The 16,281-nt window shown below is 40.8% G+C and overlaps 1 protein-coding gene across 5 annotated transcripts in view; it reads right to left on the bottom strand.

Moving 5' to 3' along the window:
- Positions 1 to 16,281, bottom strand: part of LOC101039884 (vitamin K-dependent protein S-like) — a 752,700-nt gene that overhangs the window by 632,274 nt on the left and 104,145 nt on the right. For 4 of the 5 annotated variants that reach the window (XM_074405626.1, XM_074405629.1, XM_074405627.1 and 1 more), the window contains exons 5-7: positions 13,727 to 14,041; positions 12,099 to 12,236; positions 11,439 to 11,553 (exon numbers count right to left, since the gene is read on the bottom strand). The gene's annotated coding sequence lies outside the window, so the exon portion shown is untranslated. Of the gene's footprint in view, positions 1 to 9,476; positions 9,596 to 11,438; positions 11,554 to 12,098; positions 12,237 to 13,726; positions 14,042 to 16,281 lie in introns of those variants that run through there. The other variant, XM_074405625.1, reaches the window with a different exon arrangement.

Raw genomic sequence — 16,281 nt, 5'->3', positions numbered from 1 at the left:
AATTGAATAATGCTAGAAAGATAAAGCCTTAAATACAGTGTGGTAATTAACTGCTCAGATTCTAGAATCAGACAGCCTGGGTTTATCCTAGCTTTATTACTTATTAACTGTCTATATGACCTCTCTCCTGAGCTTCACACTCTTATATGTAGTTTCTCCAGAACACTTAACTTCTCTGGACTTCAATTTCTATATCAGAAATGTTGATACAAATATTATCTTCCAATAGGGCTGTCGTAAGAATTAAATGAGTTAAAATATGCAAAGTACTTAAATAATTCCTGGCACATAATACGTGCTATTTAAGAACAATATTATGAATCCTTGAGCTTATTTCATGGATAATCAGAGTTCTTAAGAAAGGAAATGATGTTGCTAGATCTTTGCTTTAAAAATCAATCTTGATAAAAACTAAATAGAATATATAATAAAAATAAAGATTGGCAGGATATGAAAAAGAAGATCAATGAAGAGATAATTGTAGTAACCTTGGAGTAAAAACAGCCTAACAGGTTTAAGTGTTGGCATCAAGAATAGGAACTAATTCAGGAGCTATTTTGTTGCAGGTGTTGGCAGAATTCAGCAACTGATAGGAATATAAATATTAATTTATATTTATCAAATTACCATATACAAAAGCCTTTTCACAACTATCTTACCTAAAGCTCATAATAAAACTACAATATAAACTGGGAGACAAGTAACAGAGATTTTAAAAAATTCAAATAAGACAAAGGAGAAGATGGACAAAGCACCTGAGAAGAAGATGTTGAAGTAGATAATAATGACTAGAGATGATCTAAGGACATTTTGCATCTGAAATCTATGGAGATGATAAATCTATAGTTGAAAATGCAAATCTGTAGCTCCAAAGAGACTGGGGCTGGATATACAGATCTGGGTCTCATAAAAATAGCACATATGATGGAAGCCAGTAGAAAGAGCTAAACTAGTTAATACATAAAGAATGGAAAAAGAAATAAAGATAGAAAGGGAGAATGCAGACACCAATGGAGGAGGAGAAGTATAGATGGTACTACATGTACAAAGGAAAAGTACAAGATGTAAAGAAAAAAAAGTAGAAAATAGGAATTAGTAATGTCACATGCTATGGAAAAATAAGGGTTGGGCAAACTCTGAAAAGAGGGTACCCTCTGAAAAGGAAGTTCAGCAGAGGAGGCCACATGTAATGGGTTAAATGACTGATAATTAGGAAAAAAACAAAGGAAGCACCATTAATGAGCTGTTCTTAAGCAGTGGAAGGTGAAGGAGAGAAGAAGTAAAGTCAACACAGACCTGTATATAGACAAGACATATTAGAGACATAGAGTAGGGACAGATGTAGAATGGAAGCCTTCAATATGATTGGAAGAAGAGAAAAGTCAGTGGAATGGAAAGAGATGAAAATTAAACATAAAAAAGAAATGACAGAAAATATTTTTAATATGAGATCTGGAACATACAGAGTAAGGATTACCTTGAAAGAAGAGTGGTAAATGTATTTCCATGAAACATAGAAGAAAGAAGAAAAGTAAACATATGTAAATAATATTAAAACTGAGGACAGGGACACTAAGAAACTCCATATAATAAAATGTAAGTATCATCAATAAAGTATGAACTGGAATTGACTACTAAAAGTAAAGGGCAGAAGTTTGAATCTACTTGGAGAGAATAGGAGCAAGAGCAGCTACTACTGAATTTAGATTAACAGCTCCAGACTAAGCAAAAAGATCAGAGAGTCTCACAGTAAGACCATCTGGAGGAGGCCAGGCGCGGCGGCTCAAGCCTGTAATTCCAGCACTTTGGGAGGCCGAGGAGGGTGGATCACAAGGTCAAGAGATCAAGACCATCCTGGTCAACATGGTGAAATCCTGTCTCTACTAAAAAACACAAAAAATTAGCTGGGCATGGTGGCACGTGCCTGTAATCCCAGCTACTCAGGAGGCTGAGGCAGGAGAATTGCCTGAACCCAGGAGGCAGAGGTTGCGGTGAGCCAAGATCGTGCCATTGCACTCCAGCCTGGGTAACAAGAGCGAAACTCTGTCTCAAAAAAAAAAAAAACACACACACACCATATGAAGGAAAAGTCAAAGGTAAAGGGAACAGCACAGATCATGCAGATTACGAACAGAGCTCTAGAGCTAGACAGGACGGGTCCATAGCCTGTTCTACCACTTCTCAGCTATGAAACTTCATGAGAGCTACCTAATCTCTTGATACAGTTTGGCTCTGTGCGTCCACCCAAATCTCATCGCAAATTGTAATACATATGAGTCAAAAGAGGGACCTGGTGGCAGGTGACTGGATCATGAGGGTATTTCTCCCATGCTGTTCTCATGATAGTGAGAGTTCTCATGAAATCTGATGGTTTAAAAGGGTTTGACAATTCCATTCTCTCTGTCACCCTCTCTGTCTTCTGCCACCATGTCAGATGTATCTTGCTTTCCCTTCACCTTCTGCTATGATTATAAGTTTCCTGAGTACTCCCCAGCCATGCAGAACTGTGAGCCAATTAAACCTCTTTCCTTTATAAATCACCCAGTCTCAGGTTATTCTTGATAGCAATGTGAAAACAGACAAACACAGAAAACTAGCACCAGGATAGTGGGGTACTACTATAAAGATTGCCTGAAAATGTGGAAGCAACTTTGTATCTGAGTAACAGGCAGAAGTTGAAATTGTTTGCAGGGCTCAGAAGAAGACAGGAATATCTGTGAATGTTTGAAACTTCCTAGAGACAATGGTCTTGGTCAAAATTCTGACAGTGATATGGACAATGAAGTCCAGGGTGAGGTGGTCTCAGATAGAGATGTGGAACTTATTGGGAAATGGAGCACAGGTCACTGTTAATGTGCTTTAGCTTGCTATGCTTTGGCAAAAATGCCCAAATCTCTAGGGCAATTTGCCCCTGTCCTCGATATCTGTGGAACTGTGAACTTGAGAGAGATGATTTTAGGGTATCTGGCAGAAGAAATTTCGAAGCAGCAAAGTGTTCAAGATGTAACCTGGCTTTTTCTGAAAGTATACAGTTATATGTGTTCACAAAGAGATGATCTGAAGCCAGAATTTATTTTTAAAAGGGAAGCACAGCAAAAAAGTTTAGAAAATTTGCAGACTGACCTATGGGTAGAAAAGAGAAACCCATTTTCTGGGGAGAAATTCAAGTTGCAGCTGCAGAAATGTGCGTAAGTAAACTGAAGTCAAACATTAATTGCCAAGACAGGGGGATGATGTCTCCAGGGCATTTCAGAGATTTTTATGGCAGCTCCTCCCATCATGGGCCCAGAGGCCAAAGAGGGAAGAATGGCTTCCTAGCCAGGCCCAGTGCCCTGCAGCTCTGTGCATCCTTGAGATATAGAGCCCTGAGTCCCAGCCACTCCTGCTCCAGCCATGGGTAAAAGGGCCCGAGGTAGAACTTGGACCATGGCTTTAGAGGATACAAGCCCCAAGCCTTGGCAGCTTCCACATGATACTGTGCCTCAAGGTGCATAAAAGAGCTGAGGTTTGGAAACCTCTGCCGGGATTTCAGAGGATGTATGGAAACACTTGGATGTCCAGGCAGCAGTCTGCTACAGGAGCACAGCCCTCATGAAGAACCTCTACTAGGGCAGTGCAGAGGGAAAATGTGGGGTTAAAGCCCTCACACAGAGTTCCTTGCAGAGCTTTGGCAAGAGGGTCACCGTCCTCCAGACACCAGAACGGTGCATCCCCAACAGCTTGCACCATGCACCTGGAAAGACTGCAGGCAGTCAACACCAGCCCGGGAAAGCAGCTGTGGGGGCTGTACCCTGCAGAGCCACAGAGGCAGCTGCCCAAGGCCTTAAGAGCCCACCTCTTGTGTCAGCATGCTCTAAATGTGAGACATAGAGTTCAAGGAGATAATTTGGAGCTTTAAAATTTAACAACTGCTTGTTGGGTTTTGGGCATGCATAAGGCCTGTAGCCCTTTGTTTTGGCAAATTTCTCCCATTTGAAATGGGAGCATTTATCCAATGCCTGTACCCCCATTGTATCTTGGAAGCAACTAACTTGCCTTTGATTTTACATGCTCGTAGGTAGAACGAACTTACCTTCTGCCAGATGATACTTTAAATTTAAACTTTTGAATTAATGCTGGAGTGAGTTTAGACTTCGGATGACCATTAGGAAGGCAATATTATGCTTTGAAATGTGAGAAGGATATGAGATTTGTAAGAGAACAGAAGCAGAATGATATAGCTTAGCTTTATGTCCCCACCCAACTCATCTCGAATTGTCATCTCCATGTGTTGCGGGATGGACCTGATGGGAGGTGATTAGATCATGGGAGCCATTTCCTCCATGCTATTCTCATGATATTGAGTTCTCAAGATCTAATGATTTAAAAGTGTTTGGCAGTTCCCTCCCTGTTCTCTCTCCCCACTTCCCCCTCCCCCTCCCCCTCTCCCCCCCCTTCTCCTGCCACCATGTAAGATGTACCATGCTTCCCCTTGACCTTCTGCCATGATTGTGAGTTTCCTGAGGTCACTCCAGCCATGCAGAACTTTGAGTCAATTAAACATCTTTCCTTTATACATTACCCAGTCTCAGGTAGTTCTCTATAGTAGTTTGAAAATGGACTAATACACCTCTCTATGCCTGAGTGACCTCATCTAAAAAGATGATGGTGTTCTCTATCTTATATGCTTGTTGATGGTGTTATCTATCTTACAGGCTTGTTGTTAGGATTAAAGATATTAATACACAAACTGCTTGAAAAAATGTTTTATTCATAGAGAATGCACACAGCCTTCTCTTCTCAAATTCATTTTCTCCTCATTTAATGTGCCTGATCTCAAAGGAAAAAAACTATTTTCCAATTAATTTAAATGAATGAGTAAACCCAGACCATGCTTAAATTATTCGTAAATTTAAGGAGATTATTGGCCTGGTGTGGTGGCTCATGCTTGTAATACCAGCATTTTGGGAGGCTGAAGTGGGCAGATCACTTGAAGTAAGGAATTCAAGACCAGCCTGGCCAACATGGAAACCCTGGCTCTACTAAAAATACAAAAATTAGCTGAACATGGTTGGCATGTACAAGTAGTCTCAGCTACTCAAGAGGCTGAGGCACAAGAGGCTGAGGCTTGAACCAAGAAGGCAGAGGTTGCTGTGAAGCCAGATCACACCAGTGCACGCCAGCCTGGGTGATAGTGTGAGACATTGTCTCAAAATTAAGTAAATAAATAAATAAATAAGAGAGCATTAGCCCCAGATATCTCTAGTTTACTCATGCTATGCTCTGAATCACTGTTTCCTCCTAAAATTCCAGTGTTGAAACCCTAACTCCCAATGTGATGTTATTAGGAAATGGGGCCTTTGAGAAGTGATTAAATCATGAGGGTAGAGCCTCCATGAGTGAAATTAATGTATGCCCAAGGGAGCTCCTTTACCCCTTGCATCACATGAGGACAAAGCTAGATCTGTGAACCAGGAAACAGACTCTACAAGACGTCAGATGTGCCAAAATCCAGGATTCTGAGAAATCTTGGATTTCTCAGTCACCAGAACCATTAGAAATAAATGTTTGTTGTTTAAAAGCCACCCAGTTTATGGTATTTTGTTACACCAGCCCGAATGAACTAAGACAGCTCAATCTCAGGCTTTATAATATCAAAAGTTAAAAAAGTGATAAAAACAAAGAAACAAATTCCAGCCTGTGTGGGGGACAACAGACAACTCTGCCACTCTCCTTCACTATTTCAAATTATTATCATAGACTACTGACCGGCTCCATTTCAAAACTCATTGGTTCTTCATAAATCTAAGTCACTGTCACTCTCTCTCTGACCCTAAATTTCTATATTAATTACAGAAGCCTGAAGTGAAACATAGTTCTATGTATGTGTGGTGCAGGAGAGAGGTGGATATTATCATATCAGGCATATTTGGGATTTGTATGTCAAAACTGCCTGTACTATCTTAGATGATGGAAGTGAGATGTCCTACATAGACTACTGCTGAGTCACAAAGTGGCCATGTTATATAAAAATTCCCTCCTGATATCAGAGAAATCCAAGTATCCCAACTCCCAGGAGCTTAAGTACTTCATCTTCCTTTATTCATTTCTGCCTGCCATGATAGCTGCAACACTCCCATGTTTACTACTTTTCATTAGGCTGCATAAAATAATTATGCAAGTGTTTACAAGAGTATGTTACAAAGGATAAGTTTTAATAGAGTGCATTACAGCCAATCATTTTTCTTTGGTGTCTCAAAGATCTAGATTAGAGTTTATTTCCTCCTATTTAATCCTTTAGAAAACATTTGCAGAGTACCATTAACATTGCAAAGTACTATTAACATTAAGTAAACTCTTCAATATCCCTTTATCGAAATACCATTACTAGTTACAACTCTCCAATTTTTAATGCACTTGCCACAGATAATTTTTTCCACTCTATAATACCCACTTTAAACCTACTCCCTCATTTTAATACTTAAGTACTTACAGCCTTGAGAGAAGAGGAAACTTTCCTATGAAGACACTCAATAAGGAGTAGACAAATCAGATCTTCCTTGTGAGGAACTACCCTACCCATAGCAGGACATGCCAACCTCTCTCCATACCCGCCACAGAATGCCAACAGAACCCTATAACTATGGCAACAAGCAAAAAAGGTTACACAGGTGTCTCAATAACCACTAGGTAGAAGGCACCAGCCCTACTCCCACTGAAAACGCATTAAAGTGATTAGAAAGAACTTACAAACAGAGCCTGCACCTGAGTGTTCCAAAGTGGACTCCATGTGTTAAGAACTTCAGCTCTGGAATCAAACTGCCTAGGTCTGGATCTTCTGAATTTTTGAAATGTAAATTAACCTTAATGTGTCTCCTTCTTTGTCATATAATGGTATAATAATATGCCTACCTCATAGGGTATTTCTAGGAGTAAATGAAAAAATAAATGTAAAGTAGCTAGGAATTTGCCTGGCATATAAGAATTCAAACAGAATTTGTGATTTCTAATGCATCCATACATAATAGGTACTTAAGCACTCTCCTGAAATACTGATTTTATGAATCTGCCTAATATTATTCAAGATTTCCTAAATGTGATAAGACAAGGTCATCAGACAGATCAATTACAACTAGAGTGGGAATATTCATATCATTCATCTTTGATTTCTTAAAAAAAAATTATTTGAAAATGAGCTTACCTTCAGAGGAATGCACCATAAACACAATGTATTGATTTTAGGCTGGCTGTTGGTTAACTGCACAGTCATTTCTTATTTTCACTTGTCACTCCAGCTCCAAAATCTGCTCAAGTAAGAGTTTAGCTACATAAAACTTTTACCTGTGCTAATGACCTATAAGTGCCAGTCAGTAAGATGATGAGTTCTCATTAGCGGTCTTCACCTCATTAGAAGCCTGTTGTCACTGATAATGGACCTCAGAGGTCAATACAAATCTCAGGAAGTATTGCCTTTAATTTAGTAGATAGACAAGTGTGTGGAAGCCAAGTGCTATCTATACACAGTTGCATTGCACATGCCTACAACAATTGCAAAGTCATCTGAAGAAACCCATCACTACATCCCAACACGATTCCTGCTGAAGAAACCACCATTAAGTCTAATACCAAGGAGAAGTACAAAGTTTAGATTTTTTTCCTATCAAGATTTCAGAAAGTACTAAGAGTCATTAGACAATAACTTCCTGAGAAGAGCATCTGTATTAAACACTTAAGAATTTAAATTTTTTGAGAATTTATGTATATATGATCTCTCACTTGATAAATAAATGAGCTGCAGTAGCAGTCTCCTTAAAAAGAAAAAAAAAATGCAGTGTCATTCCTCCATCCTTTTCAACAAAAGAGTCAATATTGAAACCTGAGGTAAAACAGCCAAACAATGTCAAAAGTAATGTGGGTATTTCTGTTATTTCTCAGCTCCTCTCCAAAGAGACTGTTCTGTCTCAGTGTGCATGGGTGATTTTGTAGCAAATTAGCTAACCCAGGATCCACTTAAAGGCACTTGTAAAGGTAAGAGCATGGCTACCCTGCAAGCTTTCTGAAAAACAGTTTCTAAAAAGTGCAAGCTTACATGCACAAGCGATCCAAAGTGAGATGTGTTTTCTGAGATAAACTGAAGAAGAAAAGTCTAAATCAAACTTCTCTTCAAAATAAACAAGACACGTAAATTCAAGAGAAATCACAGACACAGAAACGTGGCATTTCTGCCAAATACATATTTAAAACTATGTAGGCAAGAAGTTCTGAGATGCCACTGACACCGTGGCCATGTGTCAAGATTTATACTTAGTGACATTTGCAGGAGCCAGGTAGCAAATTGAATCTCACATGAAAGGAATGACATACGGAAATGTAAACTGAACCCCCAAATCTCATTTTTCTTACAGGAAAAAGCAAATCCCCAGAGATCTGTGGATGGCTTTGTGTATTTATCTAAGCCATTTTTCTATAATAAAATATTCATATTTCAGAAAGGCAAAGGTGAAGCAAAGTAGTAGCAAAATGGCAAACATGTTTAAACGTTCAAAGTACTCTGGTGTCTATTCACAACCGCTCAGGAGCAGAAATCGAAAAACAGAATTAGATCTGGCTTCTCAGGCGGTTCGATGATGATTCCGCTGATGCTACAGAATTCAGGGAAAAACTTCTGCAGCCAGTCAAGAGGATCAGGCAATTTGTAAAGACTTAGAATTCCCGTGAGCTCCTCGCTATGGCTGACACGGTGACAAGAATTATCTCCTTGCTTTCATGATTTCTAATCCGGAACGAAACCATGCCCCTCCTGAGACGATGCGTTTGAGTCACCTTCCTCCCAACTCTCCAGTTCTCTACTAAGGGGACTAGCAACCAAGTATCCGAACGTTCAATCCTTCACATACTCATCTCCTCCCTGGGGCAGAAGAGCCGGGATTTTACCTCGCGTCAAACCTGTGGAATAAACCACTCCGTCCGACTCGGTGATACTTCTCAAAGAAAAGAAAAAAAAATCCTTCTTTCTTTTTACATCTATTCTTATACATGTGCACACACTCATTGCTCTCTACAAAGAAAAAAACGTCAAACTCGCTGTTCGACAGGATTTCATTCGCAACCCTTTCACAAAGTGGTGGCCGTTAGCCAATTACTCTTCAAACAGAAAATTCACTCACACACACACATACACACACACGCATGCACACATCCCACATGCGCGCACACGCACACACCCAAACCTTGAGGAAAAAAATCTGTCAGACGCCGAGAAAGTACAGGGTGGAGAGCACACGGGCCCCGGTCGCGGTCTCTGCTCCCGGGCTGGAGCTCCCCAAGGACGCGCTCCGCCCGGGACAGCCCGCTGCCCCCGCAGGTGTCGGCCCTCACCTCCTGCCCCCACCCGCTCCCGGGCTCGGGCCGCGGGGTCCGCGGCGGGTCTGGGGTGGGGCGGGGCGCGCAGTCGGCTGCTCTAGCGGAGCGTTCCGGAGCGCACGGGCGCCACTTACATGCCGGGACGGAGCTGTAGGGCGCTTCCTGGCGGCCAGCCGACAACCGCCCAGGCGCAGAAGCACCAGCGCCGCGGTCGCGAGGACGCCTCGGCGAGGCTGATCCGCCCGGGCCGCCGCCCGGGCTGTGCGCCGCGCGCCGTTCCCGCTCCGCGAGTGCGAACCCGGCGCAGAAGTTGGGCTCGTCAGGCAGAAGTTGGTGTGCGGGGCTCGCGGGGCTGGCGCGGTGCGTGTCTCCGCCGAGGGAACCGCAGCAGCTCGGCCCCGCCAGGCGTCACAGGCGGCTAGGAGCGTGAGCGGAGCCGGGCGAGCCCCAGAGGCTGGGTGGCCGCCGAGCTCTGCCTGCCCCTGCTCCGCCGGGAGCGACTGAAACCGAGTGAGCCCAGCGGCCCGGCAGCCCCCGCAGCCCCGGTGCCATGGAAACGCGCTCGCCGCGCTCCCGCCCCAGCCCCTCCGGAGCGCTTAAAGAGACAGCCCCGCCGCCACCGCGGGCTCGAGGCGCTGCCGGGCGTCCCCCACGCCCTGCGCCCTCCTCGCCCCCTCCTCGTCACCCAGGCGCGGCGGAGGCTGGGCGCTGGGGCCTGCAAGGGCAGCTGCGACGCAAAATAAGGGGCTTCGCTCAGTACTCAGCCTGACTCTGCTCCCACCTCTTCCTACCCGCCCCTCCCGGCGCGCACACTCTCATCCCGCCAAAGAGCCCCAGCAGCCCGGGCTTTTTCCCTTCGTGCATCAGCCGGCTCAGAACCAAACCAGCTGTGCACAAGCAGAGACCAAAAGAAGGCTGGCTGACTTTGGATTCTCTTGTTCTGCTTGCTCCCCACCCCGAGTCTGGGGAGTCGGTCAGAACACTAGGCTGACGGAAGTGTGTTTGAAGTAGGAACCAACTGGCAGTTGATGGAATCAAACCTGCCAAATCGACAGTTGCAGGACACATCGCCGGCTCATCCAGAAATCCTCCTCACTCAAAACGGGGTCATCCCTCTTCGTTTTATTTGGCTATAAGCTCACCCCCGTCAGGCATCAGAGTTAAGAGGAGGAGCCAACGCTTTTACAAACTTACTCCCTCCTTTTCTTCAAACCAGCTCCTTTCTCCCCAAATATAGGAGGAGCAACCAGCCGTGGCCCCTCCAGAGCGGAACAGTGTCCGCTCCTGCTCGGGACGGGAAGCGCAGGGTGCGGGGCTGCCCCGCGCCGCCTGGGACGCACCGCCAAGCGCGAGGCAGTCGCCAGCAGCTCAGGCCGTAGCCGTGCCTCTGCCCGGTCAAGCTGCTGTCTGGAAGGCAGCAAACCTCTGGAGTCTGTATCGTGGAAATAAAAACCTATGGTGCATCGTGCCCTCCAACAAAGGACAGTCCAGGCTCGGAAGCCATCATCTACTGTTTATCCCTGAAAAATACGGATCAATCCACAGTGGGAAGACTTTTTTCTTTGAATCCTAAACTTACCCCAAGTGGCTCTCCAGTGACTCATTCGTAGTCAAATACTGTACTTAAAATGGCACCACCTGATTTCCTCAGTTCTGGGAGCCCTAAAAGGACCTTTCCCAAATGGTTATTTGGACTCCCTCTTGTCCTGCATATTTGAAATAACCATCTGGCTCTTAGTTTCCGTCTTTTAAGCCTTTGTTCCCTTTTCTTTCTTTTTTGTTTTTGTGTGTGTGTTTTTTCCCCTGCTTTTTCTATAACTGAAGAAGCAATTGAGGGGTTTTTTTTGTTTGTTTTTTGTTGTTGGTTTTTGTTTTTTTTTTTTTTTTTTTTTTTTTTGAGACGGAGTTTGGCTCTGTCGCCCAGGCAATGGCGCGATTCAGGCTCACTGCCACCTCCGCCTCCTGGGTTCAGGCGATTCTCAGCCTCCCGAATACCTGGGACTGCAGGTGCATGCCACCACACCCAGCTAATTTTTTGTATTTTTGGTAGAGACGGAGTTTCACCATGTTGTCCAGCATAGTCTGGATTTCCTTACCTCGTGATCCGTCCGCTTCGGCTCCCAAAGTGCTGGCATTACAGGCATGAGCCACCGCGCCTGGCCCAATTGGGCTTTTACAGAAGGGATTGAGAAGCAAACTCTTTTTGTTTCTCTGAAAAGAAAAAACAAAACAAAACAAAACAAAAAAAAACGATAGAGGTGAGCTAGAACCAAACTACTCCTGAATTCTTCAGCATTCTGTGACTTTGCTCTCCTTGAGTCTCAGAGTTTGGAATTCATGCCACCCTATAGTATTTTCTATTTCTCTGAGACATATCTGTATATTTTACTTGTTTTAAAATTGAACTTTAGTAAAGTGAAAAAGCCATAAGTACAAGTACATAACTAGACGTCTTTATCTTCTGACAAATATCTTTAACAAACACAATTTTCGAGTTAATTCCACAATAGAAATCATTACTTAACCCCCCTTATTAATTTTTTGAAAGGATTCATTCTGACTTCTCATTCTAAATGCCAGATGTACATCAACCAGGCCTTCTCTAACCCCAGAGACAGTGGACTTTGTGATAGTGCTGATATCTACTGTAGAGATGCATTGTAACTTGGCTAACTCGAATTAGTTCTGATATTAACAGGCCCAGCATAGGCTGCTAAAACACATTGACAATTTAAAAATAGATTTTTAACTCTTACTTGTAACTGGTACTCAACCTCTTTGCCACCTTTTGTTAACAAGTAACAAAGTTGATTGCTTAATTTCACTTCCTCTTCTTTTCTTCCCTCTTCTAGTGAGATGCTAATGAACGTGAAATAACCAAGGCAGGCAAGGCTCTGTGGAAAAGAAAAGAAACTGGATAATACACAAAAATGGTGACTTCTGAACTGAGTGTACTAACTATATAAGGTGGGTGTTTTTCTCCCCATCTGAGTATATGTTTTAAAAAAAATTAATCCTCTCCGTTGATTCGATTTTTCATTTGTCTTTTGGATGGAATGTTAAGACTCCAGGTTGTTTTAATACAGTTGCATATTAATTATTTTAATAAAAATTTATAGCATACCTAAAGATGACAGTAAAGATTAATAGTGCCCTGAAATTTCCTGTGACTTGCTAAACTTTTATTTGCTTCTCAACTAGTTTTCACTCTGCTCGGATGTATCTTCAACCAATCTCATTCTCTCCTGAAATGTAAAAAGTTTCTAAATGTTCTCTTTCATAATATCACTGAAACTCTTGCATAAAGGATAGATCACATTTATTACAAGGCTAAATTTTATGTAAGCCACAGCTAATATTCAGAACTATTTTAAAAGCTAAAGAATAATGGAAATTCAAGAATGTATGTAAATCATCTGATTGCATAGTTTTTTAATAAAGAATAGCTTAGGCATGTGGGAAGTAACTAAGCACACTGAAAATCATAAATTAGAAAATTTTTGATCTATGTACATTAGTTTCAAAACACATTTTTACTATAGATGAATATTTAAAGCACTTAGGATGCTACAGGATAAATATGATTAGTGTATATCTCAAAGTGAGATTTATTTCAAATTATTCTAGCATGGATAATCATATGAACACAATGTCATGTAAGCAACATCATTAAATGAAATATACTCTTCTAACGTAAGTGTTTAAAATCTTGCCTGAACTTGAAAACACTGCTGTGAAATCGACTCCCCTTCTGCAGTATATTCATACAATTTTGAAATAACTGGTTATTTGGTTTGATTGCTTGGATATGCTATTCTTAACAATGTATTACGAAACCTGTTAGCTATAATCTTCCACATTAAAAGAAAAATGTAATTTGGTGTTTAGCGGTTGTTATGAACACACAAAATGAAGGCAGACACAGACAAATAATTAATTCTGCCTTTATTGTCAAAGGAAAAGAAATTTTAAATTTAACCAAGCAAGACCATGAGCCAGGTACATAAAGAACCAATTTTAAAAATTAAGAAAAAAAGTTTTGTGTTAATGACATCCCTTACTTGGACATAAATATTACAGGGAAAATCCGGAAATATTATCAATTGAGTTTTATTTTTGTGAATGATCTTTCACAATCTCAACCTAGACAGATTCTTAAAAAGGAGTTAGAGATTGCAGACAAACATTCTATCTAAAAGGATCTAAACATTCTATCTAAAGATTTTTGAGGGGGTCCTTCAGTGGCAATGCCATATGCCACTTCTCTCTCCCTCCAGACCTGCATCAAAGAAGTAATAAATCTAACCGCTTCTCTCTTGTTAGGAAGGGTTGGGTAAGCCAATTTAATGCTTTATGTCTGACGGTTGTAAAAGGGGATGCTTACCTAACAAGAAATACACTCTGACCAGATGTTCTCAAAATCTTCCTGAGCTCCTGTTTAAAACTTTACAGTTACCAAATACTTTAACTTCTTGTTTGTCTTCTTCTAATTGAGAAATTGTTGATCCATGGCAATTCAACAAGCAGGTGATACAAAAACCTTCCAGCCAAAGCATTGCAGTCTTGCTCTCCTGCACACAAAAACTTCCAGTGTCCATATGGGGACAGGAAAAGAGAACAGGCCACTTCATTCAGCAGGTGTTGTAGGTTGAAAGAGAAGGAGGTCAGAAAGCAATTCTTTAAAGGACAGCTTCTGTCACTGAAAGTGTAATAAACTGCCATTATTAAAATGCCCACAAACACTAATAAGCCATGCACATTGAAATCTTGATGTCAGGCAAAATAGAATGAAATTCATCCAGGAACCAACTGAGATTGTCGCACCAAGATATGAATAATCATTCTCCATTTGGTTTAATCTGCCACTAAATTTTGCCCCTCCAAATCCATAGTTTTCTTTCTCTCTCTTTTTTTTTTATGGAAAATAAATTCTTCATAAAACGCATATGGCTAGTGATGTATACATAATTTCTCAGAACTTCAATACTCATTGGTCATAAAGACTTACTAATCAGATGTGAGTAATAATGGAATGACCAGATCGGGAATTATATGTGTTTATTAGAAAAGAATTGGAAAATTAGCCTCCATACACATTTTTTTAGAAACTTTACTTTGCACAGCTAATGCTTTTTTGGGTATATCGGGTAAAAAAAATACGTAACTTTAAATTTATATTCTTAACCATTTTTAAGTGCATAGTTCATTACTGTTAAGTATATTCATATTATTGTGCAACAGATCTCTAGAACTTTTTTATCTTGCAAACTGAAACTCTATATCCATAAATACTAATTCTCCCTCTCCCTTCCTCCCAGCCCTTGACAACCACAATTCTATTTTCTGTTTCTGTGTTCACTATTTTAGATACTTCATATGAATAGAATCATACAGTATTTGTTCTTTTATGACTGGCTTATTTTGCTTAGCATAATATCCTTGAGGTTCATCCATATTGTAGCATATAACATTATTTCCTCCTATTTAAGGCTTTATAATATTCCACTGTATGTATATAAATTTTATTTATCCATTAATCTGTTAATGAACATTTGGGTTGTTTCCACCTCTTGGCTATTGTACATAATGCTGCAGTAAATATGGATGTTCAAATATCTCTTTGAGATCTTGCTTTAAATTATTCTGGCTATATACCCAAAAGTGGGATTGCTGGACCACATGGTAGTTCTATTTTTAACTTTTTGAGGAACCTTCATACACCTTTCCATAATGGTTATACTAATTTACCTTTGTACCAACAATGTACAAAGGCTTTTTCCATATCCTCTCCAATATTTGTTATATTTTACCTTTTCGAAAATATTCATTCTAATGGGTGTGAGGTGATATCTCATTGTGGTTGTAATTTGAATTTATCTAATGATTAGTGACGTTGAGTACCTTTTCATACCCCTGTTGGACATTTTTATGTCTTTTTGGATAAATGTGTATTCAAGTCCTTGGCCCATTTTTAAAATTGGGTAATTTGTTTTCTTGCTATTGAATTGTTTGAGTTTCCTTTAATAGACATACCTTAGAGATACTGCAAGTTCAATTATAGATCACCACAATAATATGAATATCCCAATAAAGTGAATCCCATGAATTTTTGGTTTCCCAGTACATATAAAAATTATATTTACAGTATACTATAGACTATTAAGTGTGCAACAGCATTATGTCTTTAAAAAAAAAAAAAAGGTACATACTTTAATTTAAAAACACTGTATTGCAATTAGTTGGGTGTGGTGATGCATGCCTATAATCCCAGCTACTCAAGAGGCTGAGGCGCAAATATCACTTGAACACAAGAGGCAAAGTTTGCAGTGAGCCGAAATCATGCCATTGCACTCCAGCCTGGCAACAGAGTGAGAATCTGTTTCAAAAATAACAATTAACTGAGCCTTCAGTGAGTCATAATCCTCTTGCTGGTGGAGGCTCTTGCCACAATGTTAGTGGCAGCTGACTGATCAGAGTGGTGATTGCTATAGGTTGGGGTGACTGTGGACATTTCTTAAAATAAGACAACAACGAAGTTTGCCCCATTGATTGACTCTCTTTCCCGAAAGATTTTTCTGTAGCATACGATGCTGTTTGACAGTATTTTCCTCATAGTACAACTTCTTTCCCAAGTGGAGTCAATTCTCTCAGACACTGTGGCTGCCTCATCAACTAAGCTATGTGATAATCTAAATCTTTTGTTGTCCTTTCAACAGTGTTCAAAGTATCTTCTTCAGGGGTAGTTTCCATCTGAAAAAAATCACTTTCATTGTTCATCCATAAATTGCAACTCTTCATTAATTAGTTTGATCATAAGATTGCGGTATTTCAATCACATCTTTGGATGCCACTTCTAATTCTAGTTATCTTGTTATTTCCACTACATTTGCAGTTCCTTCCTCCACTGAAATCCTGAACCCCTCAAAGTCATCCATGAGG

Source organism: Saimiri boliviensis, chromosome 9 (genome assembly GCF_048565385.1).
Source record: "Saimiri boliviensis isolate mSaiBol1 chromosome 9, mSaiBol1.pri, whole genome shotgun sequence".
NCBI classification, from domain to species: Eukaryota; Metazoa; Chordata; class Mammalia; order Primates; family Cebidae; genus Saimiri; species Saimiri boliviensis.
The sequence above is the reverse complement of the archived record's forward strand: the minus strand, read 5'-3'. Positions and strand labels throughout refer to the sequence as shown.